Here is a 19,315-nt window from a genome sequence, read left to right as displayed (position 1 = left end):
AACCCAGGACTCAGGTCACCGCCGCCAGAACGCCGTCCCAGCCACCGGAGCACCGTTCCAGCCCCAAGCCGGATCGCCCTCACATGAGTGCCGTTCCTCCCTCGAGCTGGGCCACTCCGACGGGAGTGCCGTTCCTCCTCGGGCTGGGCACTCCGACGGGAGCGCCATTCCTCCTCGGGCTGGGCCACTCCGACGGGAGTGCCACAGCCCCTCACGGGAGAGTCTCGGCCCCTCGCCAGGGAGCGCAGTTCCAGCCCCGAGCTGGGCCGCCCTCATGGGAGCGAACCCAGGGCGAGTCCTGACAGGCTGCCTCCGGAGTCCCGAGGTCGCCAGCTCCGCCATTAGGCCTCAGCGCAGACGGAGGCAGAGAGGGGGGATACGACGAAAAAGTCGTATTCCCCCCGAGGGAGAGACAGCAAACCTCGTTTCAACCCCCCCCCCCCCACATAAACACAACCTAAAAACCAAAAACGCAACTAGACAAAACGAAAAAAAAACAACACAAAAAAAGTAAAGACAAACGGACTGCAGGCGAGCCGCAGCCGTTCCCAGCGCCGCCACTTCCGGGTTGAGGTTCAGACCTGATGTTTGTGGGATGAAGCTATTCATTGAACCTGGTGGTTTGATTTGCCTGGCAAATCATACCCCCGTATATATCATACCGTATATAAACAGGGAACACAATATAGTGAGGGAAAAAGAACTGCAGATAATTGTTTATACCCAAGAAAGAGACAAGGTGCTGGAGTAGCTCAGCTGGTCAGGCAGCATATCTGAAGAAAAAGAGTGAGTGATGTTTTGGGTCAGGACACCTCATCGTCCTAAGGTTAATCCATAGCTCTGATACAGAGTATACAGCATTCCCCTACGTCTCTTTAGTAAAACAATCTTGCCTGTAAGTTCTCTTCCCCCCCCCCCAGGGACTATGCATTGCAGTGGTCCTTGATTATGTTGGCTGCATTCCCGAGGCATAGATGGAGTCGATGGGATGGGGCGAGGCCGGTTTGTGTTATGGACTGGGCTGTGTTCACAACTCTCTCATTAGTTTGATTAATAGATTTGTTTTAAACTTGGCAAAGCTCAGGGCAGCTTTCAGCTGGCAATCATCATTTATCAACTAATTTGGAACTGCCAACTTTAGGCTGTTTTATATGGATTAGAGCTGGAGACTTGCTCCTTCAGATTCATTTACGTTGTGCGTTATTAGATTGTAATGGATGCTATAAAGCAAAGTCCAGTCGTGTGGTATAAAAACTCAAAAAATATCAAACTGCCAATTTTGTCTCATTCCCCACAGATGCGCCTTGACCTGTTAAGTGTTACCAACATTTTCTGCTTTTATGTTAGATTTCCAGGAGTTGAAGATTTAGTTTATTTTCAAAGTCATGTTGGATTTACATCCTGACTGCATCACACACATTAGTTGGACTAAAACGAGAGTTAATTGAAACATTGACATTAATCAGTGATACTAAATTCTTTATGCAAGACTGTTTAGAAATCAGACAGAATATGTCAGATGCTGGTGTACACTGAAGATAGACACAAAATGCTGGAGTAACTCAGTGGGGCAGGCAGCATCTCTGGAGAAAAAGATGGGTGACATTTCGGGTCTCAAGAGATGCGGCCTGTCCCACTGAGTTACTCCAGCATTTTGTGTCTATCTTAGAAATCATACAATCTATTTAGCAAATATTCAGAACATAACAGAGAGTGGTGAGTCTGTGGAATTCTTTGCCTCAGAGGGCGGTGGAGGCCAGTTCTCTGGATGCTTTCAAGAGAGAGCTAGATAGGGCTCTTAAAAATAGCGGAGTCAGGGGATATGGGGAGAAGGCAGGAACCGGTTACTGATTGGGGATGATTAGCCATGATCACATTGAATGGTGGTGCTGGCTCGAAGGGCCGAATGGCCTACTCCTGCACCAATTGTCTATGGCCTAATCCACAGCTAATCCTACACAATGTTGGTGAAGACGATTAGCGAAGGTTATATGCTAAAGGTTGTTAAGTTTCTTTTCTCAGCCCATGAAGAACACTTATTAGAAAGTAAGTTCCTTTGCCTCCAAATATCTACGATTATCTTACATGAAGCTTGAACTCAATTGGATGAATAATAAACAATTTACTAAACTTCAAAACAAAATTAAAAATTTTTGTTCTTATTTTCCAACCCAGTCACATCCTCGGTGTCTAGTACTGACTTTCTTGATCTCTCTCTTTCTTTCTTGCACCTCCTTCCTCTCTCTCCTCTCCCCTTCTCTCCTTCCATCTCTTTCTCATCTCCCCCTCTCTTTCTCCCCCTCTTTCTCCCGCTCTTTCTCCCCCTCTCTTTCTCCCCCACTCTGTGTCTCGCTCTGTGTCTCTCTGTCTCTCTCTCTCTGTCTCTGCCTCTCTCTCTGCCTCTCTCTCTGCCTCTCTCTCTCTCTCTCTCTCTCTCTGCCTCTCTCTCTGTCTCTCTGTGTCTCTCTCTGTCTCCGTGTCTCTGTCTGTCTCTGTGTCTCTATCTCGGGCTCGCTCTCTCACTGTGTCTCGGTCTCTCTCCCTGTCTCTCCATGTCTCTATCTGGCATTGGACAATTAAATAACATCAAGATAAGAAATAGCTCAGAAGATAGACACAAAATGCTGGAGTTACTCAGTTGCTCAGATAGCATCTCTGGGAAAAAAGGTGTCTTGACCTGAAAAGTCATCTATTCCTTTCCTCCAGAGATGCTGCCTGATCTGCTGATTACTCCATCATTTTGTGTCTATCTTTGATGTAAACCAGCATCATAAGAAATAGGTCAGCTCCATACATACGACCGTAGAAAAGTACGTGCTGGAACAGTGTATCGACACCTCTAAAAATTTAAATGTCATTATTTCATTTTCCTTCCACGTAACATATGTCTGTAATGGTGCATTCCAACACCTTTCTGTGGACAATAATACACCTGCACATATGCTGATCTGACATTTCAAACAACACACCCTTGGAACTGTATCACAGTTCCCCTGGAGAATGTAAATTGTACATTCTGGATAGAGTTGTAAATTTATGTTGTTGGTTGGAGATTGTAATTTGGCAGTATGAAGTACTCTTGCAAGCGCTCAGTGGACAATTTCTGTACAATTGCTAATCGGGGATGCTATAACGATACTCTACTGGACTGTTTAAAATAAAATAATTTCACTGTGTGTTTGTATTTCGCACATGTGACAATAAAGCACCTTTGAACCATTCGGGTCAAGACCCTTCTTGACACTGAAGTCTGAAGAAGGGTCTCGAACTGAAACGTCACCCATTCCTTCTCTCCAGTGATGCTGCCTGTCCCACTGAGTTACTCCAGTATTTTGTGTCAACCTTTGGTGTAAATCAGCATCTGCAGTTCCTTCCTACACCATTGAACCATTACTTGAATATTCTTTCAGAAATTACTTCCGACATGATTCTTTGCCGAGCTTTTGCTGCTGTTGATCATGTTGATCTGGCCTCACTACGCCAGAGACCCGGGTTCAATCCTGACTACAGGTGCTGTCTGTACGGACTTTAGGCAATAGACAATAGACAATAGGTGCAGGAGTAGGCCATTTGGCCCTTCAAGCCAGCACCGCCATTCAATGTGATCATGGCTGATCATCCCAATCAGTACCCCGTTCCTGCCTTCTCCCCATATCCCCTGACTCTGCTATTTTTAAGAGCCCTATCCAGCTCTCTCTTCAAAGCATCCAGAGAACCTGCCTCCACCGGCAGAGAATTCCACAGACTCACCACTCTCTGTGAGAATTCCTCAGACTCACCACTCTCTGTGAGAATTCCACAGACTCACCACTCTCTGTGAGACTTTGTATGTTCTCCCTGTGACCACGTAGGTTTTCTCCTAGTGCTCTGGTTTCCTCCCACACCCCAAAGAGATGCACGTTTGTAGGTTAATTGGCTTCTGTAAATTGTCCCAAGAGTAGGATAGAACTAATGACTGGGTGATTGCTGGTTGGCACAGACTCGAGCCTATTTCCACACTGCATCTCTGAACTAAACTAAACTAAAAGGATTCTGAACTAAACTAAACTAAAAGGATTCTGAACAGCATCAATAACCCTTAATGATCAATAACCAAAAAATAAAAATTCATTCGGGTTGATTCCGACAGTGTTAATCCCTACAGCAGCGAACAACAGCTCGCTCCTCAGCACATTTCTACTTATGACTTCTGCCAAGGACTGTCAAAACTCATGAAGACAGGTGGACTTGGCAAGGCTGCAGTGCAAAGCTGTAATCACCAGCCTGTCTCCAGGTTTTGTGTGATTTCTTTCTCCCACAGGAGAAGTTCACATAAAATGAGGTAAAATTCAACTAAATATCACATCTGTCATGTGTAAAACCATTTCCACAGTTTTTTGTACTGCCTACCACAACCTAACTAGCACAAGTCAATGAAGTGACTGATGTTTTGGGTACACTTTGGCCTCCCGACCCCCCTGGTGTGTTCACCCATCCAGCCAGTTGATCTACTCCCTGCTATGTAAACTGACACACAAGACATTTGTAGGAAGGAACTGGAGATGCTGGTTTAAATCAAAGATAGACAATAGGTGCAGGAGTAGGCCCTTCGAGCCAGCACCGCCATTCAATGTGATCATGGCTGATCATCCACAATCAGTACCCCGTTCCTGACTTCTCCCCATATCCCCTGACTCCACTATCTTCAAGAGCCCTAGCTCTCTCTTGAAAGTATCCACAGAACCGGCCTCCATCGCCCTCTGAGGCAGAGAATTCCACAGACTCACTACTCTCTGTGTTTCCTCATCTCCGTTCTAAATGGCTTACCCCTTATCCCTAAACTGTGGCCCCTGGTTCTGGACTCTTCCAACATCGGGAACATGTTTCCTGCCTCTAGCGTATCCAAACCCTCAATAATCTTATATGTTTCAATGGGATATCCTCTCATCCTTCTAAATTCCAGAGTATACAAGCCCAGCAGCTCCATTCTCTCAGCATATGACAGTCTCGTCACCCCGGGAATTAACCTTGTGAACCTGTGCTGCACTCCCTCAATAGCAAGAATGTCCTTCCTCAAGTTTGGGGACCAAACTTGCACACAATACTCTGGGTGTGGTCTCACTAGGGCCCTGTACAACTGCAGAAGGACCTCTTTGCTCCTATACTCAACTTCTCTTGTTATGAAGGCCAACATGCCATTCGCTTTCGTCACTGCCTGCTTGTACCTGCAAGACACAAAAAGCTGGAGTAACTCAGCGGGTCAGACAGCATCTCTGGAGAGAAGGAATAGGTGACATTTCGGGTCGGGACCCTTCGTCAGACATGTTATTGAACAGCAGTGGTATTAAACACAGGAGTACATTGGCAAAGATTTTCCTTCACTTTTGCAATCATTTTTAGAACAAAATTTGAATCTAAAGGTTCCCTTGAATTCCAACATCGAACAAAATGAAATGAAATGAAGATAGAATGAGGGTGGTTGATGCTCAGGTTGGACTCAACATAGAACAGTACAGCACAAGAATAAGAATGTTATGCAGCATTTTGGCCCTTTGGCCCAAGTCAGCTTTACTGACCAACAAGTTTTTTGTTGTGGGATCAGGAGGTGAATGTGGTTTGGAGTGCTCTGCATCCTAACGTTGAAGTCATTCAGCCTGACACACATTTGCGTGATTAATGAAATGCTATTTCTGTCTGGCACTCCGTGAATGGGACAAATATGAAACAGGTGCAAACTATCAAAATAAATGAACACTGTAAATGCTTAGAAGCAGGAAAATAATTTTTAGAAATCAACAATATCTAAAGCAAATGGTTACAAAACTCAACAGGAATTAAGTGGAAGTGGTTTTTTCACAGATAATAGTTATTTTTTATCTCATTCACAACAAACGTCAATGAAATGGTTTTGTTTCCAGGCGCCCCTTGTTATCTTCACATGAAGCGATTAATTAGAGAATTCTGGATGTGTTGTTTGTTGAGGTTACCCAGAATTGGAGATCAGTGGTTGAAACATTCAACCATCTCTAACCTGAAGGAATGCAGAGAACGGAGCAGGCTGACAACCAGGAAAAAACAAATTGTTAATGAAAATTGGGTGGGTGAACTCCACTTTACAAAATGTCACCCCTTCAGAGAGGCTCAGCATTAGAGATGCTGCCTTACAGCACCAGAGACCCAGGTTCAAGCCTGACTATGGGTACTGTCTATACAGTGTACATTCTCCCTGTGACCTGCGTGGGTTTTCTCCGGGGGCTCCGGTTTCCGCCCATATTCCAGACGTATAGGCTTGGACGTCTTTTCTTATCCAAAGACGAACAGGTTTGTAGGTTAATTGACTTGGTATAAATGTAAATTGTCCCTGGTGTGTGTAGGATAGTGTGTAGTGTGCTGGTCGCCGCAGATTTGGTGGGCCAAAGGCCTTTTCCACTTAGTATCTCTAAACTAAATAAAACATCAAAGTGCAGCGCAGTGGCGCAGAGGTGGAGTTGCTGCCTTGCAGCGCCAGAGACCCGGGTTCGATCCTGACTACGGATGCTGTCTTCACGGAGTTTCTATGCTCTCCACGTGACTGCGTGGGTTTTCTCCGGGTGCTCCGGTTTCCTCCCAGACTCCAAAGACGTACAGGTTTGTAGGTTGATTGGCTTAGGTAAAAATTATAAACTGTCCCTAGTGTGTAGGATGGTGCCAGTGTGTGGGGATTAATGGTCCACGAGGTGGGCCGAACAACCTATTTCAACGCTGTGACTCTCAATTAAACTAAACTAAAAATGTGGAAAGATTACCTCATTGCAATCTTCCCTTTTTTTTAATCTTCACTTTCTTTTGTAGCTATAACATTATATTTGGCACTCTGTTATCTTTCTGCACTATTATGGTTTAATCATATTTAGTTTAGAGATACAGCGTGTAAACAGGCCCTTCGGCCCACCGGGTCAACCAGGGACAATTTTCACATTTACCAAACCAATTAACCTACAAACCTGTACGTCTTTGGAGTGTGGGAGGAACCCGAAGATCTCGGAGAAAACCTACGCAAATCGCGGGGAGAACGTACAAACTCCGTACAGACGGCGCGTGTAGTCAGGATCGAACCCGGGTCTCCGGCGCTGCATTCGCTGTAAGGCAGCAATTCTACCTCTGCGCCACTGCGATCTCCCATCCAGCATTCCAATCGAAGGGTCTCGACCCAAAAGATGATTTGCGATGGATTTCTCATTCCCCCCCAGTCTTTCTTTGCTCTCTGGGTGAATATTTGAGCTCCAAAAATAACACTTTGGCTCACCACAAGAGGCTAGAATACTTCAAATTCAATTCACAAAGTATGAAAGGCAATCGAACTAGAACATTAATTCTGCTTCTCTCCCCCTAGATGCTGCCTGACTAGCTGAGTATTTTCAAAGTATTTTTAGAGTACTACTTGTTCTAAACATACACTGGCATGATCCCCCAACTCTTTCTCCGCAATATCAATGGCTCTTTATCCTTTTGGCACCCACACACATTTTTCTTTCACCGCTGGCCTTTGTTTAACAATTTGCCTATCAATTTTTTGTTCACCTATTACTGGCCATACCCTACCCTGTCCTGCCCCTCCTCTCTTCCAGCTTTCTTTCCCGCATCTTCCTACAATCAGTCTGAAGAAGGGTCCCTCCTGAAACATCACCTATTCCTTTTCTTCAGAGATGCTGCCTGACCCACTAAGTTACTACAGCATTTTGTGTCTATCTTCGGTATAAACCAGCATCTGCAGTTCCTTCCGACACAAGCAACCAATTTGAAATGTATGTCATGAATACTGTTTTATAGTGATGTTGAAGCAGCATTTAGACACTGGAATATGCAGGATGTGGAGGTATATAGATTATGCATGTGCAGGCAGATTAGTTTAAATTGGCATCAAGGTTAGCATGGACATTGTGGGCCAAATGGCCTGTTCTGTGCTACTGTTCTATCTCAAAAGTCAATTGAGGTGTGAGATAACATAGAAACATGGAAAATAGGTGCAGGAGTAGGCCATTCGGTACTTCGAGCCAGCACCGCCATTCAATATGATCATGGCTGATCATCTAAAATCAGCACCTCGTTACTGCTTTCTCTCCATATCCCTTGATTCCGTTAGCCCTAAGAGCTATATCTAACTCTCTCCTGAAAACATCCAGTGAATTGGCCTCCACTACCTTCTGTGGCAGAGAATTCCACAGATTCACAACTCTCTGGGTGAAAAAGATTTCCCCCATCGCAGTCCGAAATGGCTGACCCCTTATTCTTAAACTGTGACCCCTGTGATAGATGTGACTGGAAGCTAACATCAATCACGTTCCACTCTCGTTCTGTACAGAAGTCCAAGTCTAACTTCAGATGACCTTTGTTAACGAGGTCAACCCTCGGGTCACAGTCGGTAAAGAGACAATAATTATGATGCCAGGAAGTGTGTCTTATCACTCAGAAGAGCTGAGGGCTAGACGAGTGTTCTGATTTAACATACTCTGTGGGAAGAAATCTTAACTGTGTGTTATCCAACCTGAGTCAGTCAGCTTCACTCCATATACGGTTATGTAAGGCATTTGGAATCAAATAAATACTTCTTTAAATTATCTGAACATACCAGATCACTTTTAAGCTCATTATTGTGTTACAGAAACTGACCATTCCGAGACAGTACATCGCTACATTACTCCCAGCCTTATCTCACACCTCGCTTCACATTTTCAAAATACCTAGTTTGGAAAAAAAGATTAGTAAGAATTATCTGGAGATTAGTAAACATTAAAAAAAAAATGTTTTAAATTCCACGACACTGCCCGGTGAGTTCTTCCCCAGCAGAATGTTCCAGGATTTATCCTTCACTTTCTGTTCAAAGTAAACTTGTTGCCCTGTCACAGCTCCTTGCAAACTCTTCACATTCCTCCAAAAATCTCTCTTCCCGATTTTAACTTTGCCCTTATTAGACAGTTGCGTGACTAATTTACGTGACGCCGCATTTTGTGAAATGCAATCCTTTGAGTTCATGGTTTATTTTTAAAGGTGATAGTGAGTGTGTAGGAAGGAACTGCAGATGCTGATTTAAACTGAAGATAGAACCTGGAGTAACTCAGCGGGACAGGCAGCATCTCTGGTGAAAATGGATGGTTCAATGGGACTTTACTGTCACATGTACCAAGGTACGGCAAAATTCCTTTTTGTACGCACTTGTATAAAGGTGACGTTTCGGGAAGAGACCCTCCTTCAGATGGAAAAGAGCCTTCTTTTGCTAGAGTTCTGTCTATGGACTTCTGACTGGTTTTATGATCAGTGCCATTATGAGTTTGTAATTATAAAGATAACATCAACATGAATCTTTTGACACTTGTGAAATAAGCCATTGCTTTTATTCATTGATTAAAAGATACAGCAAGGAAACAGGCCCTTCGGTCGGTCGGTCGGTCGGGTCCACAATGACCATTGATCACCTATTTGCACTAGTTCGCTGCTATCCCACTTTTACACCCACTCCCTACAGACCAGGGTTGATTTACAGAGGCATTAAGCTGCTGTCTGTGGTGCCTTTGTTCATGAAGCCTCAGTTTGAATGAATAGCTGGTAGAAAATCTGAACAATGACAGATGCTGATCCAATTAGGAGATCCTACTGGGATGCATCACAACTTGGTTTGTCAACTGCCCTGCCCAAGGCCGCAAGTCAATGCAGGAGAGTTGTGGATGTAACCCTGTTCATCACACAGTCCAGCCTCCTCCTCCTTGACTCCATCTACACCACGCTGCCTTGGGAACGCTGCCAAGGGGACGGTGAATCAGTGGGATTTATTGGCTGTGCAGACCAAGACTGGATATTTTTAAAGCAGTGACTGATATGTTCTTGATTAGGAAGAGCGTCAAAGGTTACGGGAGAAGGCAGGAGAATTTGGTTGAGATTGAAAAATAGATCAGTCATGATTGAATGGCAGAGTAGACTTAATGGGCTGAGTGGCCTAATTCTCCTATGTCTTATGATCTATCATAATCAAGGACCTTTTTCACCCCTGTTATGCCCTCTTCTCACCTCTCCCATCAGACAACAGATACAAAAGCTTGAAAGCACATAACACCAGTTTCAGAAACAACTTCTTCCCCTCTTGATTTTCATTATTTTTTCGTTTAGTTTAGACATACAGCGCGGAAACAGGCTCTTTGTCCCATCGAATCCGTGCCGACCAGCGATCCCCCGCACACTAACACTATCCTACCCACTAGGGACAATTTCCAATTTTACGGAAGCCAATTAACCTACAAACCTGTACGTCATTGGAGTGTGGGAGGAAACTGGAGCACCCGGAGAAAACCCACGCAGGCCTCAGGGAGAACGTACAAACTCCACACAGACAGCACCTGTGGTCGGGATCGATTCTGGGTCTCTGGTGCTGTAGGGCAGGAACTCTACCGCTGTGCCACCCCTCAATACTTCTCAAGATATCGTCCACCTGCTGAGGCTGCGTCTAACAACCTTAAGGCTGGTGGGGACTATTTGACATCTGCTTCCAATTTGTTTTTCTGAGTATTCCATCCTTTGGCTTGAATTCATTGGCATTGTTTCGATTTTACCCACATTGTGATAATTGGGCCAACTATCACGTAAATGTTTGAATCAAGGAAGATTCACTGCATGAACACTTGCTTCTGAGGTTAGCTCATGCAATACTATTGAGCTGATGTATTTTATATTCTTTCCTATGTTTTGATATTCTGAGCCACAATTGCAAGATGGAATGTTCATTTAACGTTGTTTAGAAAATTGTCTAGCACTTAGTAAGTCAATATTCTGTTGCTTCAAGTTAAACATCTGTAACTGATGGTAATGCAGAAGCAGTAGTCAACACACTTCTCATGTGGAATCCTGTCTTAACGGAGTCTATTTTCAGAACTCGGCTCATTCCTCAAATGAGTTACTCCAGAAAAAGCTGGAGTAACTCAGCAGGTCAGGCGGCATCTCTGGAGAAAAGGAATGGGTGACGTTTCGGGTCGAGACCCTTCTTCGGACTGAGAGTCAGGGGAGAGGGAAGCTAGAGATATGAGAATGTACGGAGAACGTATAAATGAAAAATATGCAAAAGGACTAATCAAAGCCAGCAAACGATAAGCAAGGAAAGGTGGAGCCCAAATGATTGTTTTTCACTGCAGATATTTTAACATCCTAGATGAATCTAACATTTCTCACTAATTTTAGCAATATGCTTAAGGATAGGTTTTAAGGATCTTGACATTTGGGGATAAGGTAAACCTCATAATTGCTCGAAATCTATGCATGTTTTTTTACAAACTTCCAATTAAATAGTTACTTGCGAAAGTTCTTTGGCCAAGTGGGAAAGTCAATACTGATGTTAGGAGATTGTAGAAAGTGATAAACACTACCTGGTGCATCACAGGTACTGACCTATCCACCATCAAAGTACCCACAGAGGGTCAGTACCTGTGATGGACCATGCAATTATGCTTTTTATTTTTAAGTCGAGTGTCTACATTTTTGCTATTTTACTGTATGTAAGGGCACCTCTAAAATTACAACTAAACTAAACATGGTTTCATTCTGTTGAATATCCAAAATCGTTCCACATTCAGGAAGTTATTTCTGAAATCCATTTGCTGTTTATACATAAATGAACAACATCCAATCTCAATATCAGCAAGTGTAGGAAGGAACTGCAGATGCCAGTTTACACTGAAGATAGACTGATGGGGGGTGGGGGGGGGGGGGAGAAAGAAGGAAAAGGGGAGGAGGAGGAGGAGCCCGAGGGCGGGCGGATGGGAGGGTGGGAGGAGACAGCTAGAGGGTTAAGGAAGGGGAGGAGATAGCAAGGGCTAGCAAAATTGGGAGAATTCAATGTTAATGCCATACTGAAGATAGATTGTTTTAGTGGGAGGAGTCGAAGGGGAATCTGTTGAGTGTGAGGACCAGCTCCGTCTGAAGAAGGGTCTTGACCCGAAGTCACCTATTCCTCTTCTCCAGAGATGCTGCCTGACCCGCTGAGTTACCCCAAGGTTTAATTCTCTTTATGGTGAAATATTTTCTGAAAATACAGTAATTTCTCTATGCAAACACTTTCCACAACAACAAATGTAGGCAGGAAACAATTTGGGGACCTTCTGAACTGTGAGAAACACAAATGCTTTTTATATAAAAATCTGATTGTTGAAATTCACTTAATAGAGCCATGAAGTGATTTACCTTTTTAAAATGTCAATTTAAACATCAAGCATGTTAGTCAAATTATAGACTGTGACAATCCATGCAAAATGATCTGTTGCACCACTGGAATCAGAGGTCAAAGTAATTTCAATCTCTTACCAGTATGGCCATATTTATAATATTGCTGGTTTAACCCATTTGGCATAGGTTTATTATTTTTACATGTACTGAGGTACAGTGAAAATCTTTGTTTTGCATACTATCCAAACAAATCAGATATACCATACACAGATACAATCAATTTAAGTGAAGTACAATGGATAGAGCAAAGTGGAAGATACAGAATGGAGAATATAGTTCTCAGCATTGCAGCGCATCAGTTCCAGAGACAAAGTTCCATGCATGCAATGGGATAGAGATGAAACAGACAGCACCCTAACTTATGAGAGAACTGGTCAGAAGCCTGACAACAGAGAGTGGTGAATCTCTGGAATTCTCTGCCACAGAATGTAGTTGAGGCCAGTTCATTGGCTATATTTAAGAGGGAGTTAGATGTGGCCCTTGTGGCTAAAGGGATCAGGGGGCATGGAGAGAAAGCAGGTACAGGATACTGAGTTGGATGATCAGCCATGATCATATTGAATGGCGGTGCAGGCTCGAAGGGGCGAATGGCCTACTCCTGCACCTATTTTCTATGTTTCTATGTTAACAGAGAGGGAGAAACTGTTCCTGAGTCTGGTGGTGCGTGCATTTAAGCTTCTGCACCTTCTACTCGATGGGAGCAGGTAGTGGAAGGAATGACCAAGGTGGGCCAAGTCTTTGATTATGTTGGCTGTTTTTCCGAGGCAGTGTGAAGTGTAGATAGAGTCAACGGTGGGAAGTCTGGTATGTGAGATAGACTGGTCCACATCTGCATCTCTCTGCAATTTCTTGTGGTCTTGGGCAGAGCTGTTCCCCAAACCAAGTTGTGATGCACCCCAACAGTATGCTTTCTCTGGTGCATTCTACTCTTAGCTTAGTGCTTTTTCAGCGGAAGAAACAAATGCCAAAGGCTGTGCGATTTAATTTGGGGATGATCATGGAGTGTTGAGTGTCTCCATGAGTTTACAGATGAGCTGCGAAGACAGGGAGAGGCAGGGCGAGGGGGGGGTTTGGAAACGAGGGAAGATTCTAAGATGGTAAAGTTGCTTAGCAGGCAGCCAGGGCAAGTTGGCAAGTGGAGGAGTGATGAGAAAATGGTATTTGGCACAAGCTAGGCCTGAGGCAGCAGGGGTTTACGGAGAATACACTAAAGTGCAGCACTTCTGATAATAAACAGATCACCCTCACACCGTGTTCCGAATTCCAGCCACTATTGAAATATTTGATTGTACACATTTGCATAGGAAACAACGCAGTTCCAAGAATTGAATTCTAAGGGTAAAAACTTGATAACCATCCATTACAAGCAAGCCCGTAGAATCTGTTTTGCGAGCAGTCTTTGTATCTTTACAACTGAGGCTGGCCTTGATTTATAGTCTTGGCAACATGATGAAAAAATGTCAGGCTGAAGAGGGTATTACGCTGATTGCCATTATTGTGTTGGCAACTTAAAACAAAATCAAGAATCCTAACCTTCTTTCTGTGTTTAACTGGAGAACACCCAATGTTCAATCATTTTAACCCACGTGTTCATAAGATCATAAGTGATAGGAGTAGAATTAGGCCATTCAGCCCATCAAGTCTACTCCGCCATTCAATCATGGCTGATCTATCTCTCCCTCCAAATCCCATTCTCCTGCCTTCTCCCCATAACCTCTGCCGCCCGTACTAATCAAACTGTTCTATTGTGCACTTTTGTGTTGATTTTATATCAGCTTTGCTGGTCTCTCTTCTCGCATGTATAATGCTGAATTTAAGGTTATGAAGAATTACAATGAGGTCTTGATCAGCTGGTAGTTGGGCAGAGGAGCGGTGGGTGAATGGAATTTAATTCAGTTAACTGCGAGATGTTGTATTTTGGGAAGTCAGACCGAAGTAGGATTTTCTCGGTAAACAGTAGGGACCAGGGGACAAAAGGTCTCTCCCATCGGGCAAAAGGTGTGGAAGTGTGAGAACGCACATCTCCAGATTCAGGGACAGTTTCTTCCCAGCTGTTATCAAGCAATTGAATCATCCCACCGCAACTAGAGAGCGGTGCTGAACTACTATCTACCTCATTGCTGACTCTCGGACTATCTTTGATCAGACATTACTGGCTTTACCTTAGACTAAACGTCATTCCCTTATCAAGTATCTATACACTGTAAATGGCTCGATTGTAATCACGTATTGTCTTTCCGCTGACTGGATAGCACGCAACAAGAGCTTTTCACTGTACCTCGGGACACGTGACAATAAACTAAACTGAACTGACTGATATTGAGTGTTGTCAACCAATATATTAGTCAACGTGATGAGGCGTTCCTCCCTTCCGGCCGCTCTGATCCCCAGCTCCGACAGACAAGGCAGAGGAAGTCGACAATCAGCAACACAAACAATAGCTGGCTGCTGGAAAACATCAGCACTCTGGAGTAAATTGAGGCCATGGGCAAACGACCCACAACTGGGGCCAATTAATGGTTATTGGATCAATTCATCCGATCATCAGCCCTACCCCTTCATAACTCCAGGAGCTCCAGCCAGGAAGGAGATGGAGATGGAGATGGAGATGGAGATGGAGATGAAGATGAAGATGAAGATGAAGCTGTTGGGATGTGTCCAAGTTTGGCTGGACGTCCCCACTGATGACAAGGGACTGTGCCCTTGTGTGGACTGGGACCTTCAAAATGTCAGTTGGAGGGACCACATCACCAACGGCCAGCTCTATGGGGAGATTCCACCTCTGACTGAGAAGATCAGGTGGAGAAGGATGCAGAGAAGGTGCAGAAATAACCAACAAACAAGGTCGCGCTGTGGGAACCCGCCCATGGAAGACGTGACCCGGGACGGCCGATCAAGACGATGATGAAGACGTTGATGGAAGACGTATATGTAGAGACAAAAGAGGAGCTTGCCAGCTGATGGAGGACAGAGATGTGTGGTGCATCAGTCACCGTGCCCGTCGGAAACCAGCACCACTGCGTCCCTGATGAATGATGAATGAATGAAGATAAAGTCTATTGCGTGAGTTCACCTTTTGATGAGTGCTGGTGAAGTCATTGCTGATCTGACGTCATGTCTGATGCCACAGATAGTCACAAGGAAGTTCTATGGACCTAGTATTGAGGAATGGGAAAAGGTTAATGAATAATTTGATGGCTGAAGGCTTTAAGGAAGAGTGGCCACAATATTGATGAAAGAGTACATTAAGATTGAAAGTGACTTAATTCAATTTGAAACCAGAGTAAACCACTTAAACAAAACCAACTACATGGGTAAAAGGGAGAAACAAGGAACTGCAGGCGCTGGGATCCTAAGCACAAAATGCTGGGGTAACTCAGTGGGTCGGACAGTAACTCTGGAGGACATGGTTGGATGGGTGGATGTATGGAATGATCTGCCAGAGGAGGTAGTTGAGGCAGGGACTGTTGCAATGTTTAAGAAACATTTAGACAAAGTACATGGATAGGACAGGTTGATGGGCCAAATGGAGGCAGGTGGGACGAGTGTAGCTGGGACATGTTGGCTGGTGTGGGTAAGTTGAGCTGCAGGGCCTGTTTCCATGCCTCTATGACTCAATGATGTTTTGAGTTGTGACCAATGTAAAATGTATGAATTGTTTATGGTAGATTGGGAACAATGTTAAAAAAGGATGTTGATTAACATAAGTGGTGGCTAACATTTAAATATTTAATACAACGTTTAGAAGAAATGGATATTGCCTTAAGACACAAAAGCCTAACAGGACCAGCAGAACATATAAAGTTGAGATCAATACAGTTTGGGGGAAATGGTAAAGTTGAGCAAAGGAGTTCCCAGAAACATAATTAAAAGGAATGTAAGAATAATTTAAAGGGATCATGAAACCAGACTGTAAAAACATCCACGGATATGTCAAGATAATGTTCATGCTGATGAATGTAGGTCCCTCGCAGACTCAGACAGGGGGAATCGGGAGATAGAACAACTATTTCTTGTCTGTTTTCACAGAAGAAGATACAGGAAGTCTTCCAGAAATCATGATGAACGCGAGTTCAGAGTGAAAGGGAGCTGCTGTACGTGAGCCAAATAATCTCCCCTAATCCACAGTGATCACACATATCTTCTCTGCTTTGAGATGATCTGCCTGCAGAGGCCAACAGGCATTGAATGTGAGCGCTAACCTAGCTGGTGAGCCCTCTCTCCATTGCCTTTGAGTTCCAGTCTTCAGTCCTGTACTATTATCACCATGTGTTGCAGTAATTATAGAGCATGAATTGCCTCCGTACCAACTTCTGTTCTCCATCCTATGACCTCCCTGCCTCTGACTTACAAGGGGTTGGACAGGCTAGATGCAGGATGATTGTTCCCGATGTTGGGGAAGTCCAGAACAAGGGGTCACAGTTTAAGGATAAGGGGGAAATCTTATAGGACCGAGATGAGAAAAACATTTTTCACACAGAGAGTGGTGAATCTCTGGAATTCTCTGCCACAGAAGGTAGTTGAGGCCAGTTCATTGACTATATTTAAGAGGGAGTTAGATGTGGCCCTTGTGGCTAAAGGGATCAGGGGGTATGGAGAGAAGGCAGGTACAGGATACTGAGTTGGATGATCAGCCATGATCATATTGAATGGCTCGAAGGGCCGAATGGCCTATTCCTGCACCTATTTTCTATGTTTCTATGTCATTCTTCCTGTCTCCATCTTCAATGCTTCCACCATCTGGGTACATAGAACAGTACAGCCCAGGGAAAAATTCTTCTGTGTCAATGTCTGTGCCAAACATGATGCCAAGTTAAACTAATCTCCTCTGTCTGCATGTGACCCATATCCCTTCATTCACTACATATCCATGAACTTGTCTAAAAGCCACTTAATGCCACTATCGTATCAGCTTCCATATGACCCCCTCCTCACCTGTATCTACCCACCCAACCCTTCAATCCTGTCTCACTCCTCCTGCTCTTATCTCTGACCTTTGTTCCAACCATCTGCCTATCCAAAAACCCTCCTCACCTGCGTCCACCTAGTATGTACCATGTTTTGCCCTGCCTCTCCCCTCTTCCTGCTTTCTTCTCCCCCCCCGCCCTCCCCTCGCCCCACCATCCTTCTGAACCTTCTGAATTTTGTAGTTGGCAGGGCAGTACTCTGTATATCGCCAACTTGGACAATTTTACATTTTTATCAAGCCAATTAATCAATCCAATTAACCTACAAACCTGTACGTCTTTGGAATGTGGGAGGAAACCGAAGATCTCAGAGAAACCCCCCCCCGATCATGGGGAGAACATACAAACTCCATACAGACAGCGCCCATAGTCGGGATCGAACCCGGGTCTCTGGCGCTACATTTTTGCTGTAAGGCAGCAACTCTACCGCTGTGCCACCGTGACTGACCACCGTGACAGTCTGAAGAAGGGTCTTGACCCAAAATATCACTGATGCATGTTCTCCAGAGATGCTGCCTGACCTGCTGAGTTACTCCAGCACTTTATGTCTTTTCGACCTGTCGTTTGCTGGATCTCACCCCACTCTTACCCCCACCTCATTATACTCTACCCCTTCAGTCTAGATAAAGGGGGTCTTGACACAAAATATTGGCTATCTATGTTCTTCCACTGATGCTGTCTGACCCAACAAGTTCCCCCAGCACCTCTCCTGTAGCAGTGAGGTCCCCTCTTATCACTCATGAACCAAGCAGTGAGAGCTGGCGAGACAATTGGTCATTCGACAGTTTAATCTTGCCCAATGCAAACCATGTGTACTTTCTTTCGGAATCCCAGAGAAACAAAGAAAAAGACACGTAATCGATCACCCTCGTTAGTTTGTATACACAACGTTGTGCCCTCCTGCTATTCAAATGAGACCATGCCACCCAGTCCTTAACATGGGATTGTTTCCTGTTGCTCCTCATCAGCCAACAGTGGACCAGCATATCCCATCTTATTGGGATGAGATGATTCTACAGTTTATGTCTCTCCGCTTGGCTCTGTGGCATTCATGTTGGATATGTGGCCTGAGACAGACAGGGCAGCACGGTGGCGCAGCGGTAGAGTTTCTGCCTTACAGCGCCAGGTTCGATCCTGACTGCTGGTGCTATCTGTACGGAGTTTGTACGTTCTCCCTGTGACCATGTGGGTTTGCTCCGGTTTACTCCCACAGTCGAAAGACGTTACAGGTTTGTAGGGTCATTGGTTTCAGTAACTTAGAGTTGTAAATTGTGACTAGTGTGTGCAGGATAGTGTTTGTGTACGGGGTGATCGCTGGTCAGCGCAGACTCGGTGGACCGAAGGTCCTGTTTCCGCGCTGTATCTCTAAACTGAACTCGATATTGCTTTTACCAGTTGCATTCCACAGATTGTTTTTCCCCCTGCAGTTGAGGAAGTTCTGACAATCACTGTGAAATATTTATATAATGAATTCCAGATGAGGCAGCTTTTTTCCGAGAGGGGTACCGGATTTTGCAAATGATCTGCCTCTCTAATGGGCTCTGGTGAGCCACCCGCTCAAGGCAAGGAGCTGCTGATTGCCGCGCTGAGCTCACGTAGCAGGGATCAGTGGAATTCCAATAGTCCATGAGAGGATGAGAAGAGACACCAACCCTTTATAGTCCAGAGATCAGAACATTTGTCAACTATCCTCATGCATGAGATTGTTCCAATATGTTGAACAAAGCTCCCGAGTGAAATTAAGACACACAATAAGGACGTTTTCTAGTTTTCTAGAAAGTTTTCTAGGGATAAATGAAGCACTTGGCCAAGGTTGACAAAGTTTCCCAAGCTGGGAAAGCCACCAGGAACATTATCCCTACCAACCCTAGATGGTTCAATGAGAAGAGGGAATGGCTGGGGTGTGACTCGTCCTTGATTATGCTGGTGGCCTTGCCGAGGCAACGTGAGGTGTTAATTGAGTCAAGGGAAGTTAGTTTGTGTGATGGTCTGGGCTGCGTCCACAATTCTCTGTAATTTCTTGTGGCCTTGTATGGAGCTGTTCCAAACCAAAGTGTAAGGTAATGCATTTGGAGATAGAGTGATACAGTGTGGAAACAGGCCTATCGGCCCAACTTGCCCACTCC

At 44.6% G+C, this 19,315-nt stretch overlaps 1 long non-coding RNA gene across 1 annotated transcript; it reads right to left on the bottom strand.

The window, feature by feature from the left end:
• Positions 1-3,903: 3,903 nt before the first annotated feature.
• LOC116991379 lies at positions 3,904-18,523 on the bottom strand. The gene is made up of 3 exons (XR_004416773.1): positions 18,446-18,523; positions 5,016-5,020; positions 3,904-3,916 (listed from the first exon to the last, which is right to left on the bottom strand). It is a non-coding gene; the product is annotated as an uncharacterized LOC116991379 (long non-coding RNA).
• Positions 18,524-19,315: the final 792 nt, after the last annotated feature.

The sequence above is a fragment of the Amblyraja radiata genome, chromosome 33 (assembly GCF_010909765.2).
Source record: "Amblyraja radiata isolate CabotCenter1 chromosome 33, sAmbRad1.1.pri, whole genome shotgun sequence".
Classification (NCBI taxonomy): domain Eukaryota; kingdom Metazoa; phylum Chordata; class Chondrichthyes; order Rajiformes; family Rajidae; genus Amblyraja; species Amblyraja radiata.
This window is presented reverse-complemented; position numbering and strand designations above follow the sequence as displayed.